The following is a 25751-nucleotide window of genomic DNA, read 5'->3' on the forward strand; positions in this document are numbered from 1 at the left end:
CCCCTCCAGGTATGTCCCTGTGTTACACCATTCCCCCCCCATGTACCATGTACTTAAAACACCGACTGTTTGTCTCACATGCCTCACTCTGACCCAGGAGCACATTTTAACAGCGTCATTACAGTTGACAATAAAAGCCGTTCCGAACTCTGAGCGTAATTGCTGGTATGAATCATATTAAACAAGATATATGAATCATATTAAACGAGATATATAAATCATATTAATGTGATTCATATATCTTGTTTAATATGATGTTGTGTGATTATTGATTCATAGTCATAAACCAACATGCACTAGTTGGATTATGTAGTTTAAAAAACATTATTAATCAATTCATTAAATTACTAAATGTTGATTTAAGACAGAGAAACACTGTACAGGGTACAAGCCTACAACAGTGTGGATGGTTTCAAGTACAAGAACATTAAAACAAACCAAATAATATTTATAACTTCCTAACCAGCGTTAGTTCATTTGTATTCAGCTGGCCTCTACAACGCTGCTAATTTAGAAACCTTTGTTCTTGGACAATGGACCGGGTGATTATCAGTGTGTGTTCTAAATGACCCTCTATTTCCTGTTCAGTGCACTACTTTTCACCAGGACCCATAGATCTAAAGTAGTGCACTATTTAGGGGATATGGTGCCATTGGGGAGATAGGATTCATCCCAACATTGCCAAACAACCAAGCCTGCAGCTTCCTCTCGTCTGAACAAATGGAACAATTATCATATCCGATTATGACAGGGACATGCAGCAATAAATCAACATTACATTATGTAAATCGTGATGTCTTCTTTTGGGTTTGGTTACAGTCATATTTTTTGGGGGGCCTGCATTTAGTGCAAGGGCTTGTTGCGCGTCAGCCAATAGTGTACGTTGTTTCCAATCCACTTCCTGTTCTTGTGACATCAGTCACGTAACCATTCGTCATTTCAAAACAGACTAATGGACGTCTGCATGAATCAGGAGAGTTATAATCTTCTTTTTTGGGGAAGATGAGCACTTTCATTTATTAGTCATTGGCTCTCATAATGGGAAACTATCTCTCAATCCGACCCTCTAGGCACTGATGCTGGGATCTGATCTGGAGAAGCAACATTTACCACGGAAGGTCGAAAGCCATTTTTATCTGATCAATCACTCTTCTCCCCCAATTTAAAAAAAATATATATCTGGGGAGTAACGATGGGATGAGGAGGGATGCTGGGGGTGAGGAGGGATGCTGGGGTGAGGAGGAATGCGAGGTGGTTGAGGAGGGGTGAGGGGGATGCGGGGGTGAGGAGGGATGCTGGGGGTGAGGAGGGATGCTGGGGGTGAGGGGATGCTGGGGGTGAGGAGGGATGAGAGGAGGGATGCTGGGGGAGGGTGAGGAATGGGGGGGATGCTGGGGTGATGAGGGATGCTGAGGGTGATGGGGGATGCTGAGGGTGAGGAGGATGGATGCTGGGGGTGAGGAGGGATGCTGGGGTGAGGAGGGATGCTGAGGGTGAGGAGGGATGCTGAAGAGGAATGCGGGGGGTGAGGATGGGGATGAGGGGGATGAAGAGGAGGGATGCTGGGGGTGAGGAGGGATGCTGCGGGGGTGAAGAGGAATGCGGGGGGTGAGGGGGATGCTGGGGGTGAAGAGGAATGCGGGGGGTGAGGGGGATGCGGGGGTGAAGAGGAATGCGAGGGGGTGAGGGGGGGATGGGGGTGAGGGGGATGCGAGGTGGTTGAGGGGGGGTGAGGGGGATGCGGGGGTGAGGAGGGATGTGAGGAGGGATGCTGGGGATGAGGAGGGATGCTGGGGGTGAGGAGGATGCGGAGGGGAGGAGGGATGCTGGGGGTGAGGAGGGATGCTGAGGTGAGGAGGGATGAGGGTGAGGGGGATGCTGGGGGTGAGGGGGATGCGGGGGTGAGGAGGGATGCTGATGAGGGGGATGGGGGGAAGGGATGCTGGGGGTGAGGAGGGATGCTGGGGGTGAAGAGGAATGCGGGGGGTGAGGGGGGATGGGGGGGTGGATGAATGCGGGGGTGAAGAGGGATGCGGGGGGTGAGGAGGATGCTGGGGGTGAGGAGGGATGCTGGGGGTGAGGGTGGGGGAGGGGGATGCGGGGGTGAAAGGGGATGCGGGGGATGCGGCTGTAATACCTGTGATATATGGTGTTTGTTCTGGTGTATTTGTGATGTATCTCAGTTTGTTTCTCTTTCTCTCCTTTCTCTCCTCTCTCTCTTTCTCTCTTCTCTCTCTCTTCTCCTTCTCTCTTTCTCTATCTCTCTCTTTCTCTCATTCTCTCACTCTCTCTCTCTCTCTCTCTCTCCTTTTCTCTGTTTCTCTCTTCTCTTTCTCTCCTTCTCTCTGTTTTGCCCCCTCTTTATTTATGTCTCCATGACAACAGACTTAGTTACCCTCCATACAACATCTATCAGATCATTCATCTGTGTCTCTTCTCTTCTCTCCCTCCAGTGCAGACGAGAGGTTTGATGCTACCTTCCACACCAACGTCCTGGTCAACTCCTCTGGGTCCTGCCAGTACATTCCACCAGGTGGGTTACCAGGTCACGTCTAGCCCTGTTCAGTTCCAGGGGTTACTTTTCACTCTAGCCCTGTTCAGTTCCAGGGGTTACCAGGTCACGTCTAGCCCTGTTCAGTTCCAGGGGTTACCAGGTCACGTCTAGCCCTGTTCAGTTCCTCTGTTTACCGGGTCACTTTCTCTAGCCCTGTTCAGTTCCAGGGGTTTCTCTCCTTTTCTCGTTTCTAGCCCTGTTCAGTTCCAGGGGTTACCGGGTCACGTCTAGCCCTGTTCAGTTCCAGGGGTTACCTCTTCTAGCCCTGTTCAGTTCCAGGGTTACCTGTTTCTCTCTAGCCCTGTTCAGTTCCAGGGGTTACCAGGTCTCGTCTAGCCCTGTTCAGTTCCAGGGGTTACCAGGTCACTTTCTAGCCCTTGTTCAGTTCCAGGGTTACTCGGGTCACGTCTAGCCCTGTTCAGTTCCAGGGGTTTCTCTGTTTCTCGTCTAGCCCTGTTCAGTTCCAGGGTTTTACCCCCACTCTAGCCCTGTTCATGACAACAGGGGTTACCCTCCAGGTCAACATCTAGCCCTGTTCAGTTCAGGGGTTACCAGGTCACGTCTAGCCCTGTTCAGTTCCAGTGGGTTACCAGGTCACGTCTAGCCCTGTTCAGTTCCAGGGGTTACCAGGTCACGTCTAGCCCTGTTCAGTTCCAGTGGGTTACCAGGTCACGTCTAGCCCTAGTTCCCTGTTCAGTTTCAGGGGTTACCGGGTCAGTTCCAGGGGTTACCAGGTCACGTCTAGCCCTGTTCAGTTCCAGGGGTTACCAGGTCACGTCTAGCCCTGTTCAGTTCCAGGGGTTACCGGGTCACGTCTAGCCCCTGTTCAGTTCCAGGGGTTACCGGGTCACGTCTAGCCCTGTTCAGACCAGGGGTTACCGGGTCACGTCTAGCCAAATGACCAGTTCCAGGGTTACCAGGTCACGTCTAGCCCTGTTCAGTTCCACCTTATGGACAAAGGTCACGTCTAGCCCTGTTCAGTTCCAGGGGTTACCAGGTCACTCTAGCCCTGTTCAGTTCCAGGGGTTACCAGGTCACGTCTAGCCCTGTTCAGTTCCAGGGGTTACCAGGTCACGTCTAGCCCTGTTCAGTTCCAGGGGACAGGTCACGTCTAGCCCTGTTCAGTTCCCCTAGCCCTGTTCAGTTCCAGGGGTTACCGGGTCACGTCTAGCCCTGTTCAGTTCCAGGGGTTACCAGGTCACGTCTAGCCCTGTTCAGTTCCAGGGGTTACCAGGTCACGTCTAGCCCTGTTACAGTTACCTACATGGACAAATTACCGGGTCACCTTTAGCCCTGTTCAGTTCCAGGGGTTACTGGGTCGACACCTATGCTTTGAGGAGGGTCGCTTTAACCCAATGCTCTCTGCTACCTACATGACAAAGCGACTAACCTTTACCCCCACCTCTAGAACAAAATGTTCCTGAACAGGTTCTACCCCCCCAATGGCCATAAGACTGCTGAACAACTAATCACAACTAATCAAATGGCCACCAGACTATTACATTTCCCTGCTCCTCCATCTGTTTTTACACTACTGACAAATGACTCGCTGTTTATTAGCTATGTATAATCCCATCACCCACCTTTACCCCCACCTACATGGACAAATGACCTCGACTAACCTTTACCCCCCCTACATGGACAAATGACCTCGACTAACCTTTACCCCCTACCTACATGGACAAATGACCTCGACTAACCTTTACCCCTCTACCTACATGGACAAATGACCTCGACTAACCTTTACCCCTACCTACATGGACAAATGACCTCGACTAACCTTTACCCCTACCTACATGGACAAATGACCTCGACTAACCTTTACCCCTACCTACATGGACAAATGACCTCGACTAACCTTTACCCCCACCTACATGGACAAATGACCTCGACTTTAACCTTTACCCCCACCTACATGGACAAATGACCTCGACTAACCTTTACCCCTCTACCTACATGGACAAATGACCTCGACTAACCTTTACCCCTACCTACATGGACAAATGACCTCGACTAACCTTTACCCCTCTACCTACATGGACATCGACTAACCTTTACCCCCACCTACATGGACAAATGACCTTGACTAACCTTTACCCCACCTACATGGACAAATGACCTCGACTAACCTTTACCCCCACACATTGACCCCTGTATGTAGCCTCATTATTGTTACTTTTTAATAATTGTTTTACTTGTAGGGAAGTTTATTTGGTAAATATTTATCTTTGTTGAACTGCATTGTTGGTTAAGGGCTTGTAGCATTTAACTGTCAGGTTGGTTAAGGGCTTGTAGGGAAGCATTTAACTGTCAGGTTGGTTAAGGGCTTGTAGGGAAGCATTTAACTGTCAGGTTGGTTAAGGGCTTGTAGGGAAGCATTTAACTGTCAGGTTGGTTAATGGCTTGTAGGGAAGCATTTAACTGTCAGGTTGGTTAAGGGCTTGTAGGAAGCATTTAACTGTCAGGTTGGTTAAGGGCTTGGCTTGTCAGGGGAAGCATTTAACTGTCAGGTTGGTTAAGGGCTTGTAGGGAAGCATTTAACTGTCAGGTTGGTTAAGGGCTTGTAGGGAAGCATTTAACTGTCAGGTTGGTTAAGGGCTTGTAGGGAAGCATTTAACTGTCAGGTTGGTTAAGGGCTTGTAGGGAAGCATTTAACTGTCAGGTTGGTTAAGGGGGCTTGTCAGTTGGAAGCATTTAACTGTCAGGTTGGTTAAGGGCTTGTAGGGAAGCATTTAACTGTCAGGTTGGTTAATGGCTTGTCAGGTTGGAAGCATTTAACTGTCAGGTTGGTTAAGGGCTTGTAGGGAAGCATTTAACTGTCAGGTTGGTTAAGGGCTTGTAGGGAAGCATTTAACTGTCAGGTTGGTTAAGGGCTTGTAGGGGAAGCATTTAACTGTCAGGTTGGTTAAGGGCTTGTAGGGAAGCATTTAACTGTCAGGTTGGTTAAGGGCTTGTCAGGTTGGGAAGCATTTAACTGTCAGGTTGGTTAAGGGCTTGTAGGGAAGCATTTAACTGTCAGGTTGGTTAAGGGCTTGTAGGGAAGCATTTAACTGTCAGGTTGGTTAAGGGCTTGTAGGGAAGCATTTAACTGTCAGGTTGGTTAATGGCTTGTCAGGGGAAGCATTTAACTGTCAGGTTGGTTAAGGGCTTGTAGGGAAGCATTTAACTGTCAGGTTGGTTAATGGCTTGTAGGGAAGCATTTAACTGTCAGGTTGGTTAAGGGCAGGTTGGTTAGGGAAGCATTTAACTGTCAGGTTGGTTAAGGGCTTGTAGGGAAGCATTTAACTGTCAGGTTGGTTAATGGCTTGTAGGGAAGCATTTAACTGTCAGGTTGGTTAAGGGCTTGTAGGGAAGCATTTAACTGTCAGGTTGGTTAAGGGCTTGTAGCATTTAAGCATTTAACTGTCAGGTTGGTTAATGGCTTGTAGGGAAGCATTTAACTGTCAGGTTGGTTAATGGCTTGTAGGGAAGCATTTAACTGTCAGGTTGGCATTTAACTGTCAGGTTGGTTAAGGGCTTGTAGGGAAGCATTTAACTGTCAGGTTAAGGGCTTGTAGCATTTAACTTCAGGTTGTATTCGACGCATGTGAAACAGTTTGATTTGATTTGAAGGACATTATCTTGAATGTTTACTCAGCAATAGAAAATCATCCACAGAAATCAACGATGGCAAAATGTGAATATGACAAGACTGCCCACTCCTTCTCCTCATCCTCTCCCTCTCTCCTCTCCTCTCCTCTCCTCTCTCCTCTCCTCTCTCTCCTCTCCTCTCCTCTCCTCTCCTCTCCTCTCCTCTCCTTTCCTCTCCTTCTCCTCCTCTCCTCTCCTCTCCTCTCCTTCTCCTTTCCTCTCCTCTCCTCTCCTCTCCTCTCCTCTCCTCTCCTCTCCTCTCCTCTCCTCTCCTCTCCTCTCCTTCCCCCCAGGTATCCTGAAGAGTACCTGCTATATCGATGTTCGCTGGTTCCCCTTCGACGTCCAGAAGTGTGATCTGAAGTTTGGCTCGTGGACCTACAACGGCTGGCTGCTGGACCTCCAGATCCTGGACGTAGACATCTCCTCATACATCCCCAACGGAGAGTGGGATCTCGTGGGTAAGAGACTGAAGGAGTGTCTCCCTGGAACTCTCTGGAGGAAATGAGCTTCACTTTTTTTTTTTTACAGCAGAGTCAGTGGGGTGGTCAACACTCCTCCTGGTGAGCTACTGGGAGTGCAGGCTTTTGTTCCAGACCTGTCCACCACTAAGAAGACTGCATCGCTCTAGTCAAATCAAATCAATCTTTATTTATACTGCACATTCCATACAATGTGCATTACACATTCTGTGCTTACAGTAGATCTCTGACAGAATGCAGCCCTGTTTCAGGAGGTGTCTGCATCCCATGTCTCTCTGATCCTGAGTGTTCTGGCCCCTGGGCGAGACAGACCATTATTGAGCCCGGTGTTACGCCTCTTATCCTGCTGCCTGAATTATTCTGTTTCAGTTCCTGGTCCCCTGGGCTAGACAGCCAATCAATGTCCAGCTCATACACTCAGTACGCAGCTGGCTGTATGTAACCAGGGGGTGTGAGGTGACAGCTGGCCCAGGAAAGGCTCACTAGATTGGGGCACAGCCAGGCAGGCTCAGCTCCAGAAACAGCCCTGGTGCCTCTGCCAGAAAAGGTGTAATCCTGGGGCTCTGTTTAGAGTTTAGCGATAGGACCCTTGGTTACGGTCCTATACACACACATGTATGGACACAGACACACACAAAGGGTTTTCAGATTCTAGGTTTTAATCAGCTAAAAGAACAATACTTCATTTGGAGTGATGAGTCTGAAATCCTCAAACTCACTAACCAATCAGTGCTCTGTTAGATGTCCTACAATGATTAAAGCCCATCAGAGTGATTGAACCATTTAAATTTCAACTTGACCCCCCCACACACACACACACACACACACACAGACCATTGTGCAATATTAATGCGTGGGAATCAGATGTACATTATGGAGAGTGAGGCAGGAGACACTACAGAATCCACACACGGAGGACAAGGTGCATGAGGAGATTCATCTCAACATTAATCTAATATTTAGTTTGGGGGTCATTTGGAAAAGGGTAATGTTTCAGACAGTTTCTGAAGGTCATTTTTGCCTCAATCATACCTTGTCCCGCTGTCTTTCAGTTTTACCTCATCAGGAAGTTGTGTGATATGTCCATCTAAAGGTCATCCCACAGGTGTCCCAGTGAGCTCTGCAGAATGACTGCTGAAATAAGGGCCCTAATCTGCCCCCCTCCTCCCAGGTGTCCCAGTGAAGCGTAATGAGCTTATTATGACTCATGTATGTCCCTAACCTGCCCCCCTCCTCCCAGGTGTCCCAGTGAAGCGTAATGAGCTGTATTATGACTGATGTAAGGAGCCCTAACCTGCCCCCCCTCCTCCCAGGTGTCCCAGTGAAGCGTAACGAGCTGTATTATGACTGCTGTAAGGGCCCTAACCTGCCCCCCTCCTCCCAGGTGTCCCAGTGAAGCGTAATGAGCTGTATTATGACTGCTGTAAGGAGCCCTAACCTGCCCCCCTCTCCTCCCAGGTGTCCCAGTGAAGCGTAATGAGCTGTATTATGACTGCTGTAAGGAGCCCTAACCTGCCCCCCTCTCCTCCCAGGTGTCCCAGTGAAGCGTAATGAGCTGTATTATGACTGCTGTAAGGAGCCCTAACCTGCCCCCTCTCCTCCCAGGTGTCCCAGTGAAGCGTAACGAGCTGTATTATGACTGCTGTAAGGAGCCCTAACCTGCCCCCTCTCCTCCCAGGTGTCCCAGTGAAGCGTAACGAGCTGTATTATGACTGCTGTAAGGAGCCCTAACCTGCCCCCCTCTCCTCCCAGGTGTCCCAGTGAAGCGTAACGAGGCTGTATTATGACTGCTGTAAGGAGCCCTAACCTGACTGCCCCCCTCCTCCCAGGTGTCCCAGTGAAGCGTAACGAGCTGTATTATGACTGCTGTAAGGAGCCCTAACCTGCCCCCTCTCCTCCCAGGTGTCCCAGTGAAGCGTAACGAGCTGTATTATGACTGCTGTAAGGAGCCCTAACCTGCCCCCCCCCCTCTCCTCCCAGGTGTCCCAGTGAAGCGTAACAGAGCTGTATTATGACTGCTGTAAGGAGCCCTAACCTGCTGGTCTCCTCCCAGGTGTCCCAGTGAGGAGGAGAACAGGCTGTCTATGACTGCTGTAAGGAGCCTAACCTTCTCATCCCAGGTGTCCCAGTGAAGCTAACAGGCTGTATTATGACTGCTGTGGCCCTAACCTGGTCTCCTCCCAGGTGTCCCTGCAGACTCTGGAGAGAAGATCTGACTGCTGAGAGGGCCCTAACCTGCCCCCCTCCTCCCAGGTGTCCCAGTGACAGCGTACACATTCTGCCAGAGCTGTATTATGACTGCTGACACACAGAGACCCTAACCTGCCCCCCTCTCCTCCCAGTGTCCCAGTGAAGCGTACACAGAGCACACAGATTACAGAGACACCCCTCATTCTGTGTCCCAGTGAGCGTAGCCAGGCTATGGCTGCTGTGCCCTACACCTGCCCCCTAATCCTCCCAGGTGTCCCTTTTTGCTAACAGAGCTGATATTATGACTGCTTAAGGAGCCCTAACCTGCCCCCCTATCCTCCCAGGTGTCCCAGTATTCGTAATGAGGCTTTATGACTGCTGTACCAGTAGCCCTAACCTGCCCCCCTCTCCTCCCAGGTGTCCCAGTGAATAAGGCTTTATTTGACTGCTGTAAAGCCTAACCTGCCCCCTCTCCTCCCAGGTGTCCCTGACTAACTGAGCTGTATTATGACTGGCTGAAAGCCCTAACCTGCCCCCCTCTCCTCCCAGGTGTCCCAGTGAGCGTAGCTGTTGTATTATGACTGCTCTAGGGCCCTAACCTCCCCCTCTCCTCCCAGGTGTCCCTCCCCACCTCTTCTCTCCTGAAGCGTAACGAGCTGTATTATGACTGCTGTAATCCCCTAACCTCTCTACCCCCATCCTCCTCCCAGGTGTCCCCACCGTAACGAGCTGTATTATGACTGCTGTAAGGAGGCCTAACCTGCCCCCCATCCATCCTCCCAGGTGTCCCCATCCGTTCTCCCTATTACCCCCACCCATTCTCCCCCTACCCCCCCTCCCCCCCTCTCCTCCCAGGTGTCCCAGTGAAGCGTCTACCCCTGTATTATGACTGCTGTACCCCAACCTCTCCCCCTCTCCTCCCAGGTGTCCCAGTGAAGCGTAATGAGCTGTATTATGACTGCTCTAGGAGCCCTAACCTTCCCCCCTCTCCTCCCAGGTGTCCCAGTGAAGCGTAAGCAGGCTGTATTATGACTGCTGTAAGGAGCCCTAACCTGCCCCCCTCTACCTCCCAGGTGTCCCAGTGAAGCGTAACGAGCTGTATTATGACTGCTGTAAGGAGCCCTAACCCACCCCCCCTCTCCCAGGTGTCCCAGTGAAGCTAATGAGCTGTATTATGACTGCTGTAAGGAGCACTAACCTGCCCCATCTCTCCTCCCAGGTGTCCCAGTCTCTCCCTCTCCCGTAACCTGTATCTATCCCTGCTCTAAGGAGCCCTAACCTGCCCCCCCTCTCTCCTCCCAGGTGTCCCAGTGAAGCGTAACGAGCTGTATTATGACTGCTGTAAGGAGCCCTAACCTACCCCCCCCTCTCCTCCCAGGTGTCCCAGTGAAGCGTAACGAGCTGTATTATGACTGCTGTAAGGAGCCCTAACCTGCCCCCTCTCTCCTCCCAGGTGTCCCAGTGAAGCGTACCGAGCTGTATTATGACTGCTGTAAGGACCCTAACCTGCCCCCTCTCTCCCCCAGGTGTCCCTCTCTATGCCCACCCGACCTCTCTCTCCCAGGTCTATACTGCCCAGGAGCCCTAACCTGCCCCCCTCTCCACCCAGGTGTCCCAGTGAACCCCCACCCTGTATTATGACTGCTGTAAGGCCCTACCTGCCCCCCCTCTACCCACCCTGACGTCACCTTCACCCTGTCTCCCATGAGGAGGAGAACACTGTCTCGGTCTCAACCCTCATCCCCTGTGTCCTCATCTCTGGCCTGGCCCTGCTGGTCTTCCCTGCCTGCAGACTCTGGAGAGAAGATCTCCCTGGGTGAGAGGAGGGGTCCACACACAGGACAGGAATGTACAGGCACACACAGAGACACACAGAGACAGACAGAGACACACAGAGACACACAGAGACACACAGAGACACACAGAGACACACTCTACACAGAGACCACACCTCATTCTGTGTGGACACTGTGGGCGCATGGTACACTAATCCTTTTATTTTCCTTCCTTTTTGCTAATTCTGATATTATGCTTTGAATAAGGCTTTATGCCAACCAGTATTCTAATGAGGCTTTATGGTTGAAAGACATGAAAGCTATAATTCTCCTGACTGAGTGTCTGACTAACTGACCTCACCATATATTGGTTGAAATACTCTCTCCTCTCTCTCCAACCCCCTCCTCTCTACCAAAGCTGTGATTCCCCTGAGAGTAGAGGTGAGCTGTAGCTGTTCTTTATGTTCTCCTCTCTATGTCCCTTATCCCTCTCTACCCCCATCCATCTCTCCCTCTCTACCTCCCCCCCTCTCTCTCTCAACCCCCATCCCTCTCCTCTCTATCCCCACCCTTCTCTCTCTCTACTCCCATCCATCTCTCCCTCTCTATCCCCACCCTTCTCCTCTCTACCCCCATCCATCTCTCCCTCTCTCCCCACCCTTCTCTCTCTCTACCCCATCCATCTCTCCTCTCTATCCCCACCCTTCTCTCTCTCTACTCCCATCCATCTCTCCCTCTCTATCCCCACCCTTCTCTCTCTCTACCCCCATCCATCCAACCCCCTCCCTCTCTATCCCCACCCTTCTCTCTCTCTACCCCCATCCATCTCTCCCTCTCTATCCCCACCCTCCCTCTCTCTCTACCCCCATCCATCTCTCCCTCTCTATCCCCACCCCTCTCTCCCTCTCTACCCCATCCATCTCTCCCTCTCTATCCCCACCCTTCTCTCTCTCTATCCCCATCCATCTCTCCCTCTCTACCCATCCATCTCTCCCTCTCTACCCCCACCCTTCTCCCTCTCTACCCCCATCCATCTCTCCCTCTCTACCCACACCCTTCTCCCTCTCTACCCCCACCCTTCTCCCTCTCTACCCCATCCATCTCTCCCTCTCTACCCCCACCCTTCTCCCTCTCTACCCCCACCCATCTCTACCTCCTCTACCCCCACCCTTCTCTCTCTCTACCCCCACCCTTCTCCTCTCTACCCCCAATTTCTCTCAATGTGTTTTCATTCTGACCCCCACCCATCTCTCCCTCTCTACCCCCACCCATCTCTCCCTCTCTACCCCCACCCACCCATCTTCTCTCTACCCCCACCCATCTCTCCCTCTCTACCCGAGCCCATCTCTCCCTCTCTACCCCCATTGCTTCTATACCCCCACCCATCTCTCCCTCTCTACCAAAACCCATCTCTCCTCTCTACCTCCACCTAGGAATGCACTCACTGCCTTATCTAAAACACCTTCTCTCTCTCTCTACTCCAACCCCCTCCTCTCTACCCTTCTACCTCTCTAGGCCCCCACCCTTCTGAACCTCTCTAAAACCCCCACCCTTCTCCTTCAGTTCTACCCCCACCCATCTGTTCCCTCTTTACCATACCCTTCTCTCCCTCTCTACCCTCACCCTTCTCTCCCTCTCTACCCCCACCCATCTCTCCCTCTCTACCCCCACCCATCTCTCCCTCTCTACCCCATCCATCTCTCCCTCTCTACCCCCAACTCATCTCTCCTCTCTACCAAAACCCATCTCTCCTCTCTACCTCCACCCTTCTCTCTCTCTCTACTCCAACCCCCTCCTCTCTACCCTTCTACCTCTCTACCCCCACCCATCTCTCCCTCTCTACCCCCACCCTTCTCCCTCTCTACCCCCACCCATCTCTCCTCTCTACCCCACCCTTCTCTCCCTCTCTACCCCACCCTTCTCTCCCTCTCTACCCCCACCCTTCTCTCCCTCTCTACCCCCACCCATCTCTCTCTCACCCCCTCTCTACCCCCAACCCATCTCTCCCCATCCATCTCTCCCCTCTACCCCCAACCCATCTCTCCCTCTCTACTAAAACCCATCCTCCCTCTCTACCTCCACCCTTCTCTCTCTCTCTACTCCAACCCCCTCCCTCTCTACCTCCACCCATCTCTCCCTCTCTACCTCCACCCATCTCTCTCTACTCCAACCCCCCCCCTCTACCTCCACCCTTCTCTCTCTCTCTCTACTCCAACCCCCTCCCTCTCTCCAAAACCCATCTCTCCCTCTCTACTCCAACCCCCTCCCTCTCTATCTCCACCCCTTCTCTCTCTCTCTACTCCAACCCCCTCCCTCTCTACCTCCACCCTCTCTCTCTCTCTCTACTCCAACCCCCTCCCTCTCTACCTCCAACCCCCTTCTCTCTCTCTCTCTCTCTCTCTCCAACCCCCTCTCCTCTCTACTCCAACCCCCCCTCTCTACTCCAACCCCCTCCCTCTCTACTCCAACCCCCTCCCTCTCTACTCCAACCCCCTCCCTCTCTACTCCAACCCCCTCCCTCTCGACTCCAACCCCCTCCCTCTCTACTCCAACCCCCCTCCCTCTCTATCTCCACCCTTCTCTCTCTCTCTACTCCAACCCCCCTCCCTCTCTACCTCCACCCTTCTCTCTCCCTCTCTACTCCAACCCCCCTCCCTCTCTACTCCAACCCCCTCCCTCTCTACTCCAACCCCCCTCCCTCTCTACTCCAACCCCCTCCCTCTCTACTCCAACCCCCTCCCTCTCTACTCCAACCCCCTCCCTCTCTATCTCCACCCTTCTCTCTCTCTCTACTCCAACCCCCCTCCCTCTCTACCTCCACCCTTCTCTCTCCCTCTCTACTCCAACCCCCCTCCCTCTGTTACTGTAATTTAATAATACCAATGTGTTTTCATTAATTGAATTCCCTTAATCTATTTTATGAGAATGTGTAAGATTCTTGTTTGCATAAAATAGACGGAGACCAGTCTTATCAATAATAGATAAAAGTATTTATTCTCGGAGCGCGCTGCCACGTTACCACGAGCAACAGTTTATGTACAATAACATGACGTCATTTCATTGCTTCTAGAATGAATCTCCTCTCGACCGAGACAAAGGAACTTTAAAAGTTCATTCAAAGTTCATTCTGACCCCCCAGCACATACACAGGACACACAACACAACTAAATTAACTTTTGATCCCTCACCATTATCGATCACCACTTAGCTGACAGTTGTAGTTAACAGAAAACCTAGGAATGCACTCACTGCCTTATCTAAAACACCTCAGAGCTCAGTTTCGTCAGTTCAACCATAGTTTAAAGACATTTTCTGCTTACTTAAAAACCCTCATTCCTAATCTCCTCCAACCTGGCTGGAATGGTATTTATTTAATGTAATTACCCCGTTTCAGGCTCCACAATCCCTTGTTATGAACTCATATTGTTCATCAGATATAATAAAACAGAGTATAAGTTTACTTAGTTACAGTTCTATTTAAAATGAGGATATTGTTTATTCATTTATTCATAATATTCCTAACACCCTCTCTACCTCTACCCTTCTCTCTCTCTACCCCTACCCATCTCTCCCTCTCTCCCCCTCCCTCTCTCCCCCTCCCCTCCCTCTCTCCCCCAACCCCCTCCCTCTCTCCCCCAACCCCCTCCCTCTCTCCCCCAACCCCCTCCCTCTCTCCCCCAGGTATCACTGTGTTGCTGTCTCTGACTGTCTTCATGTTGCTGGTAGCAGAAATCATGCCAGGGCTACGTCAGACTCTGTTCCTCTCATCGGTAAAGTATTGATCCTCTATTGACTCATCAGTGATTTATTGATCCTCTATTGACTCATCAGTGATTTATTGAGGTGTAAAAACATGATTACGCTCATACAAGTTGTGAATTGATTGGTGGTTCAATACCATGACTAGATACCAAGCTAAATCATGAAACCAATTCAAACTCATGTGTTCCTTCTTTAGGCCTGGTTGCTATGCCCGTATTTCTTGCAGTGGAGGCTGGTGAGGGGAGGATGACTCATAACAATGGCAGAAATGGAGTGAGAGGAACAGTATGAAACAGGTGTTTTGGATCCCATTCCACTCTACCCCAGACGTTGTTATGAGCTGTCCTCCCCTCACCAGCCTCCACTGCTTTCTTGGTAAGTTGACCACACACAGTGAAGTATAGAATAGCCAGTCATAAACCCAGTGTAAAACCCCACGACCAAACATCTAACCAATAGGGTTTCCACACGACACCTCATTCTCATTACAGCACTGAGGTCTGCTGTTTTCCCTTCTAGCAGCCGATGTGTTTACCTCAGGCTTTAATCAGCTAGACAGGAGAGGTGTAGAAGGAACTGTGTGGATGCTTCCCAAATGGCTCCCTATTCCCTATTTAGTGCACTACTGGTCAAAAGTAGTGCACCATGTAAGGGAATAGGGTGCCAGTACATGATTGATGGAAGGAATCAATAGCCAGGAAAGAGAGGAGACGTTGATAGAATGAAGAGCTCAGAGGGCTGACATGGTGTTAGGGATGTTACCACCTCAGGCTGACAGGGTGTTAGGGATGTTACCACCTCAGGCTGACAGGGTGTTAGGGATGTTACCACCTCAGGCTGACAGGGTGTTAGGGATGTTACCACCTCAGGCTGACAGGGTGTTAGGGATGTTACCACCTCAGGCTGACAGGGTGTTAGGGATGTTACCACCTCAGGCTGACAGGGTGTTAAGGATGTTACCACCTCAGGCAGACAGCTGGTTACTGTTCTCATCTCCTGCTAAAATGCCTCTATCTCTTTATCTCTCTCTCTCTTAATCTGTCTCTCTTAATCTCTGTCTTTATATCTGTCTCTCTTTATCTCTCTCTTAATCTCTGTCTTTATATCTGTCTCTCTTTATCTCTCTCTTTATATCTGTCTCTCTTTATCCCTCTCTCTCTCTTTATCCTTCTTTTTCCCTATTTCTACCTCTTTGTCTTTCTCTCTCTCCTCTTTCTATCTCATTCTCTCTCTCTCACCTTGTTTTATTCCTCTCTCTCTCATCCTCTCTATCCTAAAGCAGGGGATAACCTGTTAATCACCTGTTAAAATACCTCTCTCTTTTCTACCTTTCCTCATCCATCTCTTTCCAGTGTTCTATGTTTCTGCCCAGTACATTCCAGTGTTCTATATCTCTATGTTCCTGCCCAGTACATTCCAGTGTTCTATATCTCTATGTTTCTGCCCAGTACATTCCAGTGTTCTATATCTCTATGTTTCTGCCCAGTACATTCCAGTGTTCTATATCTCTATGTTCCTGCCCAGTATTCTATAATCTATATCTCTGTTCCTGCCCAGTACATTCCAGTGTTCTATATCTCTATGTTTCTGCCCAGTACATTCCAGTGTTCTATATCTCTATGTTTCTGCCCAGTACATTCCAGTGTTCTATATCTCTATGTTCCTGCCCAGTATTCTATAATCTATATCTCTGTTCCTGCCCAGTACATTCCAGTGTTCTATATCTCTATGTTCCTGCCCAGTACATTCCAGTGTTCTATATCTCTATGTTCCTGCCCAGTATTCTATAATCTATATCTCTGTTCCTGCCCAGTACATTCCAGTGTTCTATATCTCTATGTTCCTGCCCAGTACATTCCAGTGTTCTATATCTCTATGTTTCTGCCCAGTACATTCCAGTGTTCTATATCTCTATGTTTCTGCCCAGTACATTCCAGTGTTCTATATCTCTATGTTCCTGCCCAGTATTCTATAATCTATATCTCTGTTCCTGCCCAGTACATTCCAGTGTTCTATATCTCTATGTTCCTGCCCAGTATTCTATAATCTATATCTCTGTTCCTGCCCAGTACATTCCAGTGTTCTATATCTCTATGTTCCTGCCCAGTATTCTATAATCTATATCTCTGTTCCTGCCCAGTACATTCCAGTGTTCTATATCTCTATGTTCCTGCCCAGTATTCTATAATCTATATCTCTGTTTCTGCCCAGTACATTCCAGTGTTCTATATCTCTATGTTCCTGCCCAGTATTCTATAATCTATATCTCTGTTTCTGCCCTGTACATTCCAGTGTTCTATATCTCTATGTTCCTGCCCAGTATTCTATTATCTATATCTCTGTTTCTGCCCAGTACTTTCCAGTGTTCTATATCTCTATGTTCCTGCCCAGTATTCTATAATCTATATCTCTGTTTCTGCCCTGTACATTCCAGTGTTCTATATCTCTATGTTCCTGCCCAGTATTCTATAATCTATATCTCTGTTTCTGCCCAGTACTTTCCAGTGTTCTATATCTCTATGTTCCTGCCCAGTATTCTATAATCTATATCTCTGTTCTGCTCAGTACTTTCCAGTGTTCTATATCTCTATGTTCCTGCCCAGTGTTCTATAATCTATATCTCTATGTTCCTGCCCAGTATTCTATAATCTATATCTCTATGTTCCTGCCCAGTATTCTATAATCTACATCTCTATGTTCCTGCCCAGTATTCTATAATCTATATCTCTGTAATTGCCCAGTACTTTCTAGTATTCTATTATTTATATTTCTATGTGTTCCAGCCCACTACAATGATTTCTGATATTGATATCTATAATCTAAATGTCTGTTGTTGCAGGCCAGTATTTTTCATTCGCCATGATGATCGTGGGTCTCTCTCTCGTCGTCACGGTTCTCGTTCTACAGTTCCACCATCACGACCCTCACGGGGTAAAGATGCCTAAATGGGTAGGTAACCATGGTTACATTACATTTCCCGCTAACCTCTTTGTGTCACGTCCTCTTTAACTGGCGCCTTCAGTCGTAGTCTAGTTCCGGTTCATGTCTGCCGCGGAAAAATACATTGCAATTGTCTTAGTGGTCCTTGCCTCTGGTTGTGACTGAGTTGAGGAGTTGTAGAAGTCGTGGAGCAGTTCAAGTTCAGTTTGTTTGTCATTCGTGTGACTTCACCAACTCTGATCCTGTAGTACCACGGTGTGTACAAGGGGATGGTGTCCACAACACCTTAGACTCATTTTAGAATGTCTTCAGTTCCTCCCCAAAGTGGGAGTTGTCAGAGGAAGTGGAAGAGTGTTAATGTAAGAGCAACAACACACAGTCAAATCCTGTCATACAAGAAAACCACAAATATATCTTACCCCAGGACACGTCACAAGACTGAAAGAGTAACACAAGTACCAGATCACGCCAAGTTCTTCGCTAGACAGCTCATTGCTCATTGACGAGGCCGATGTCATCTCATCTCACATCTTAAAGTGTCAGTCCACTTCCATCCAATATTCACACGATCCTGTAGAGCGTTGGAGCACAAAGTGGATGAAGCTCAAAGTCATAGAGACGGCTCATTGACTAGGCCGATGTCATCGTAACATATGTCACTTCCTGAAGTGTCACTTCTGCCCTGGCAGACAACCGGTGCCTGAGGGGATGACGAGCTCTCACAGACAGGCCAGACATGTTTTAAACATCAACCATCTCTCCAGTCTCGTAGAGCCTCTCTGTCTCATAGTCTGGTCTACCTCTGAATATCCTTGTATATCTGAAGACCTGGTCTACCTCTGAATATCCTTGTATATCTGAAGACCTGGTCTACCTCTGAATATCCTTGTATATCTGAAGACCTGGTCTACCTCTGAATATCCTTGTATATCTGAAGACCTGGTCTACCTCTGAATATCCTTGTATATCTGAAGACCTGGTCTACCTCTGAATATCCTTGTATATCTGAAGACCTGGTCTACCTCTGAATATCCTTGTATATCTGAAGACCTGGTCTACCTCTGAATATCCTTGTATATCTGAAGACCTGGTCTACCTCTGAATATCCTTGTATATCTGAAGACCTGGTCTACCTCTGAATATCCTTGTATATCTGAAGACCTGGTCTACCTCTGAATATCCTTGTATATCTGAAGACCTGGTCTACCTCTGAATATCCTTGTATATCTGAAGACCTGGTCTACCTCTGAATATCCTTGTATATCTGAAGACCTGGTCTACCTCTGAATATCCTTGTATATCTGAAGACCTGGTCTACCTCTGAATATCCTTGTATATCTGAAGACCTGGTCTACCTCTAAATATCCTTGTATATCTGAAGACCTGGTCTACCTCTGAATATCCTTGTATATCTGAAGACCTGGTCTACCTCTGAATATCCGTGTATATCTGTGCCTTAAAGCGTTATCTATGGCCCTTTTTTGTCAACAATGTAATGTGGCCACGACGTGTTTATTGCTTTTTTTTCTGTAAACGTAAAAACAAAAAGCCTAAATGTTTAATATCAGTACAAACTGTCCCTTTTTGGGAGCTGCCACCTTTCTCTGTCTTCACCTTTCTCTCCATCTCTCCTCCCACTCTCTCTCTCTCTCTCTCTCCTCCCTCTCTCCTCCCTCTCTCTCTCTCTCTCCCACTCTCCTCCCCCTCTCTCTCTCCTCCCACTCTCTCTCTCTCTCTCTCTCTCCCACTCTCTCTCTCTCCTCCCACTCTCTCTCTCTCTCTCTCCTCACCCCTGCCTCCACTACCTCTCTAGATGCGAGTCATCCTCCTCAACTGGTGCGCCTGGTTCCTCCGCATGAAGAAGCCTGGTGAGGAACGCAAGACGACCACCCCCCCCACTGTCACCACCAACACCAATACTACCCCCAGCTCCGCCACAGGAGGCTACAAGTACTCCCACCCTCCCCCTCACCACGCCAGCACCAGCTCCATCCAGATGGGCTCCATCCCTGGGGGACAGCCCTCCAATACCTCAACCACCAACGGCAACATGAACCTGTACTTCGGCTACCACTCTGTGGGTATGGGAGGGATGGGATCCTTAGGAGGGTCTCATGATAACCCCTGCTGCCCACCTAGCAGTGACTCTTCAGGGGTTGGGGTCTGCAGTGGAGGGGCTGGGAGTGGTAGTCAGACCACGGGGACAGGCGGAACGTGTTCCCCCAACGAGGCGCTACTCTCCGACCGGGACGCGGGGATCCTCAGGAGGTTGACGGTGGACCAGATCCCGGAGATCGGGCGGATCCTGGAGGAAGTTCATTTCATCGCCCAGAGGTTCAGGGAGCAGGACGAGGGAGAGGCGGTCTGCAGCGAGTGGAAGTTTGCGGCGGCGGTCGTGGATCGTCTTTGTCTCGTGGCGTTCACCATCTTCTCCATCATCGGCACGTTCACCATCCTCATGTCGGCGCCCAACTTCCTAGAGGCTGTTACCAAGGATTACCTCACATAATGTGGCTTTTATCTCGGCTGGCTAATTGGGCTAACGCTAATGAACACTGTAGCTAATTGGGCTAACGCTAATGAACACTATAGCTAATTGGCTAACGCTAACTAGCGCTTTAGCTATAATACTAAACAATATAAACTGTAGCTAACCGCCTCTACTCTGTGAAGCCACTGAAAACCACCTCCCACAGTTTTGAGATAAAATAATCTCTAGAGTTATGACTATTTATGACACCAGTACTTGGAACACCAATGTCTATATTTTGATGATGGGTGTATACAGTATATCTTCCATGTGGGTGTGTTTACTGTCAAAATGGCTACTGTAGCTCTAGTCGATGCTTACCACTCGTTCAGTAACAGTACTGTCAACATGGTTACTGTAGCTCTAGTCGATGCTTACCACTCGTTCAGTAACAGTACTGTCAACATGGCTTCTGTAGCTCTAGTCGATGCTTACCACTCGTTCAGTAACAGTACTGTCAACATGGCTTCTGTAGCTCTAGTCGATGCTTACCACTCGTTCAGTAACAGTACTGTCAACATGGCTTCTGTAGCTCTAGTCGATGCTTACCACTCGTTCAGTAACAGTACTGTCAACATGGCTTCTGTAGCTCTAGTCGATGCTTACCACTCGTTCAGTAACAGTACTGTCAACATGGTTACTGTAGCTCTAGTCGATGCTTACCACTCGTTCAGTAACAGTACTGTCAACATGGTTAGCTCTAGTATGCTCGTTCAGTAACAGTACTGTCAACATGGCTACTGTAGCTCAGTTCAGTAACAGTACTGTCAACATGGCTTCTGTAGCTCTAGTCGATGCTTACCACTCGTTCAGTAACAGTACTGTCAACATGGCTTCTGTAGCTCTAGTCGATGCTTACCACTCGTTCAGTAACAGTACTGTCAACATGGCTACTGTAGCTCTAGTCTAGTCGATGCTTACCACTCGTTCAGTAACAGTACTGTCAACATGGCTACTATGGCTACTGTAGCTCTAGTCGATGCTTACCACTCGTTACCACTCGTTCAGTAACAGTACTGTCAACATGGCTTCTGTAGCTCTAGTCGATGCTTACCACTCGTTCAGTAACAGTACTGTCAACATGGCTACTGTAGCTCTAGTCGATGCTTACCACTCTGTAGCTCTTCGATGCTTACCACTCGTTCAGTAACAGTACTGTCAACATGGTAGCTCTAGTCATGCTTACATGTTCAGTAACAGTACTGTCAACATGGCTACTGTAGCTCTAGTCGATGCTTACCACTCGTTCAGTAACAGTACTGTCAACATGGTTACTGTAGCTCTAGTCGATGCTTACCACTCGTTCAGTAACAGTACTGTCAACATGGTTACTGTAGCTCTAGTCGATGCTTACCACTCGTTCAGTAACAGTACTGTCAACATGGTTACTGTAGCTCTGTCGATGCTCTAGTCGTTCAGTAACAGTATGCTGTAGCTCTAGTCTGTTCAGTAACAGTACTGTCAACATGGTTACTGTAGTTCAGTAACAGTACTGTCAACATGGCTTCTGTAGCTCTAGTCGATGCTTACCACTCGTTCAGTAACAGTACTGTCAACATGGTTACTGTAGCTCTAGTCGATGCTTACCACTCGTTCAGTAACAGTACTGTCAACATGGCTTCTGTAGCTCTAGTCGATGCTTACCACTCGTTCAGTAACAGTACTGTCAACATGGCTACTGTAGCTCTAGTCGATGCTTACCACTCGTTCAGTAACAGTACTGTCAACATGGCTACTGTAGCTCTAGTCGATGCTTACCACTCGTTCAGTAACAGTACTGTCAACATGGTTACTGTAGCTCTAGTCGATGCTTACCACTCGTTCAGTAACAGTACTGTCAACATGGCTTCTGTAGCTCTAGTCGATGCTTACCACTCGTTCAGTAACAGTACTGTCAACATGGCTTACTGTAGCTCTAGTCGATGCTTACCACTCGTTCAGTAACAGTACTGTCAACATGGCTTCTGTAGCTCTAGTCGATGCTTACCACTCGTTCAGTAACAGTACTGTCAACATGGCTACTGTAGCTCTAGTCGATGCTTACCACTCGTTCAGTAACAGTACTGTCAACATGGCTACTGTAGCTCTAGTCGATGATGCTTACCACTACTGTCAACATCAGTAACAGTACTGTCAACATGGCTTACTGTAGCTCTAGTCGATGCTTACCACTCGTTCAGTAACAGTACTGTCAACATGGCTACTGTAGCTCTAGTCGATGCTTACCACTCGTTCAGTAACAGTACTGTCAACATGGCTACTGTAGCTCTAGTCGATGCTTACCACTCGTTCAGTAACAGTACTGTCAACATGGTTACTGTAGCTCTAGTCGATGCTTACCACTCGTCAGTCAGTACTGTCAACATAACAGTACTGTCAACTACTGTAGCTCTAGTCGATGCTTACCACTCGTTCAGTAACAGTACTGTCAACATGGTTACTGTAGCTCTAGTCGATGCTTACCACTCGTTCAGTAACAGTACTGTCAACATGGCTACTGTAGCTCTAGTCGATGCTTACCACTCGTTCAGTAACAGTACTGTCAACATGGCTTCTGTAGCTCTAGTCGATGCTTACCACTCGTTCAGTAACAGTACTGTCAACATGGCTTCCGTAGCTCTAGTCGATGCTTACCACTCGTTCAGTAACAGTACTGTCAACATGGCTACTGTAGCTCTAGTCGATGCTTACCACTCGTTCAGTAACAGTACTGTCAACATGGTTACTGTAGCTCTAGTCGATGCTTACCACTCGTTCACTAACAGTACTGTCAACATGGCTACTGTAGCTCCTTACCACTCCTTACCAGTAACAGTACTGTCAACATGGCTTCTGTAGCTCTAGTCGATGCTTACCCCAGTAACAGTACTGTCAACATCTAGCTCAGATACCACTAACGGTACTGTCAACTCAGTAACAGTACTGTCAACATGGCTACTGTAGCTCTAGTCGTGCTACCACTTCTGTAACAGTACTGTCAACATGGTTACAGCTCTAGTCGATGCTTACCACTCGTTCAGTACAGTACTGTCACATTTTGTTACATTTTACTTTTTCAATACAAACTTATTCTAAAATGGATTAAATGTTTTTTTCCCTCATCAATCTACACACAATACCCCATAATGACATCACAATACCCCATAATGACAAAGCAAAAACAGTTTTTTTTAAATAAAATAAAACGGATATCAGATTTACATAAGTATTCAAACCCTTTACTCAGTACTTTGTTGAAGCACCTTTGACAGTGATTACAGCCTCCAGTCTTCCTGGGTATGTCGCTGCAAGCTTGGTACACCTGTATTTGCGGAGTATCTCCCATTCTTCTCTGCAGATCCTCTCAAGCTCTTGTCAGATTGGATGGCGAGCGCCGCTGCACAGCTATTTTCAGATCTCTCCAGAGATGTTTGATCGGGTTGTAGTCTGGCTCTGGCTAGGCCACTCCTGTGTCGTCTTGACTTTGTCCGTAGGGTCGTTGTCCTGTTGAAAGGTGAACCTTCGCCCAAGTCTGAGGTCCTGAGCGCTCTGGAGCAGGTTTTCATCAAGGATCTCTCTCTGTACTTTGCGCCGTTCATCTTTCCCTCGATCCTGACTAGTCTCCCTGCCACTGAAAAACATCCCCACAGCATGATGCTGCCACCATCATGCTTCACCGTAGGGATTGTACCAGGTTTCCTCCAGACGTGACGCTTGGCATTCAGGCCAAGGAGTTACATTTTGGTTTCATCAGACCAGAGAATCTTGTTTCTCATGGTTTGAGAGTCTTTAGGTGCCTTTTGGCAAACTCCAAGCAGGCTGTCATGTGCCTTTTACTGTGGAGTGGTTTCCGTCTGGCCACTCTACCATAAAGGCCTGATTGGTGGAGTGCTGCAGAGATGGTTGTCCTACTGGAAGGTTCTCCCATCTCCACAGAGGAACTCTAGAGCTCTGTCAGAGTAACCATCGGGTTCCTAGTCACCTCACTGACCAAGGCCCTTCTCCCCCAGTTGCTCAGTTTGCAGCCAGCTCTAGGAAACATCTAGGTAGTTCCACACTTCTTCCAGTTAAGAATGATGGAGGCCACTGTGTTCATGGGGAACTTCAATGCTGCAAAAATGTTTTTGTACCCTTTCCCAGATCTGTGCCTCGACACAGTCCTGTCTCTGAGCTTTACGGACAATTCCTTCGACCTCATGGTTTGGTTTTTGCTCTGACATGCACTGTAAACTGTGGGACCTTATATAGACAGGTGTGTGCCTTTCCAAATCATGTCCAATCAATTGAATTGACCACAGGTGGACTCCAATCAATTTGTAGAAACGTTTCAATGATGGTCATTGGAAACAGGAAGCACCTGAGCTCAATTTCAAGTCTCATAGAAAAGGGTCTGAATGCTTATGTAAATAAGGCATTTCTTTTTTTTAATACATTTGCAAAAAAAAAAAAAAAAAAAATGTTTTTGTTTTGTCATTATGGGGTGTTGTGTGTTGATTGATGAGGAAAATGTTTTACTTAAATTAATTTCAGAATAAGGCTGTAACGTAGCAACATGTGTAGAAAGTCCAGGGGTCTGAATACTTATGGAATGCACCGTGTAAGAAGTAACAGTTGTTCAGGTTACATTTCACTGTGATTCCATTACAACTCAGCTTCTCCTCCCCAGAAACCTTATTAAACTGTATCTAGCTAGAACTGCATACCGTCACTGCAGATCAGATAGGAGAATCGATGGACCCATTAACTCTCTGGTTCTCCTCTACAACCTCTCTCTCTCTAGTGGCACAGCTATATGTTATCTGTGTAGAATATGATACTCTTTGCTACCTGAGCCACTTTCCTTCAGCAGGTGAGGGTAATATTTTTGAAAAAGTATGTTACCCGTTAGATTTGTAGCTCGTTGTCATCAATACCAGGGTAAATCTAAATCTTCATGGATGTTTTTTCAAGTAAAACTCAACAAAAAAAAACAAGCTTAAGGGATAAAGTGACACTTAAAAAAAGGTATTTTAAAATATATTTTCCTAAGAAGCCCTGTGTGTTTTCCCACGGCGGATACAGACCTTTCGTAGTCCAGATTGTTTTAGTGTTGTGTTCTTTCATACTGTGTGAAATGAAACAGTCTTTCCTCATCTATCGTTAAGCAAAAGGACATGAAACCCGGGTGACTGCGGGTATTATTGAGACATGAAACCCGGGTGACTGGGGGTATTATTGAGACATGAAACCCGGGTGACTGGGGGTATTATTGAGACATGAAACCCGGGTGACTGGGGGTATTATTGAGACATGAAACCCGGGTGACTGGGGGTATTATTGAGACATGAAACCCGGGTGACTGGGGGTATTATTGAGACATGAAACCCGGGTGACTGGGGGTATTATTGAGACATGAAACCCGGGTGACTGGGGGTATTATTGAGACATGAAACCCGGGTGACTGGGGGTATTATTGACAGAAAACCCGTTGATGTATACCACAATGTGTGTGTCACCTCGTCGCCGTGTCAACAGAACTACAGTAAACTAACTCTCACTACTGCGATCCTCTTATCGTTAAACAGGTGACATCAATCATTGAATTACAACGGTCTATTGTTCAATTGTTTTTTTATGACGCTGACAGAACTCAGACTGGGCTGATTCAGACATGAGAAAGGAGGTCATTAAAACAAGACATTGGAGGAGGAAGAGGAAGAGGAGGAGAAGAAGAGCGAGTGAGAGAAAAATAACTCATAGACTGGGGTCAGAGACGTCGCCTGATCCACCATCCTGACCACTGCTCTGTTTGGTTTCACAATAATACCCTGTAGAGAAACAGGATGTGGTCTTGTAAGATCAGGGGCCCGTATCCACAAAACGCCTCAGAGTAGGAGTGCTGATCTAGGATCTGTCCATGCAACCTTATT

At 48.2% G+C, this 25751-nt stretch overlaps 1 long non-coding RNA gene and 1 pseudogene across 1 annotated transcript; one reads left to right on the forward strand and one right to left on the reverse strand.

Annotated features, from left to right (window-relative positions):
• LOC127929166 (neuronal acetylcholine receptor subunit alpha-7-like) overlaps window positions 1–19857 on the forward strand; it is a 90065-nt pseudogene extending 70208 nt beyond the window's left edge.
• Window positions 19858–20417: 560 nt separating this feature from the next.
• LOC127929167 (uncharacterized) lies at window positions 20418–22612 on the reverse strand. The gene is made up of 3 exons (XR_008133534.1): window positions 22248–22612; window positions 21429–21770; window positions 20418–20561 (listed from the first exon to the last, which is right to left on the reverse strand). It is a non-coding gene; the product is annotated as an uncharacterized LOC127929167 (long non-coding RNA).
• Between the last annotated feature and the right edge of the window lie 3139 nt (window positions 22613–25751).

This window comes from Oncorhynchus keta, unplaced genomic scaffold (genome assembly GCF_023373465.1).
Source record: "Oncorhynchus keta strain PuntledgeMale-10-30-2019 unplaced genomic scaffold, Oket_V2 Un_scaffold_5451_pilon_pilon, whole genome shotgun sequence".
Lineage (NCBI taxonomy): Eukaryota > Metazoa > Chordata > Actinopteri > Salmoniformes > Salmonidae > Oncorhynchus > Oncorhynchus keta.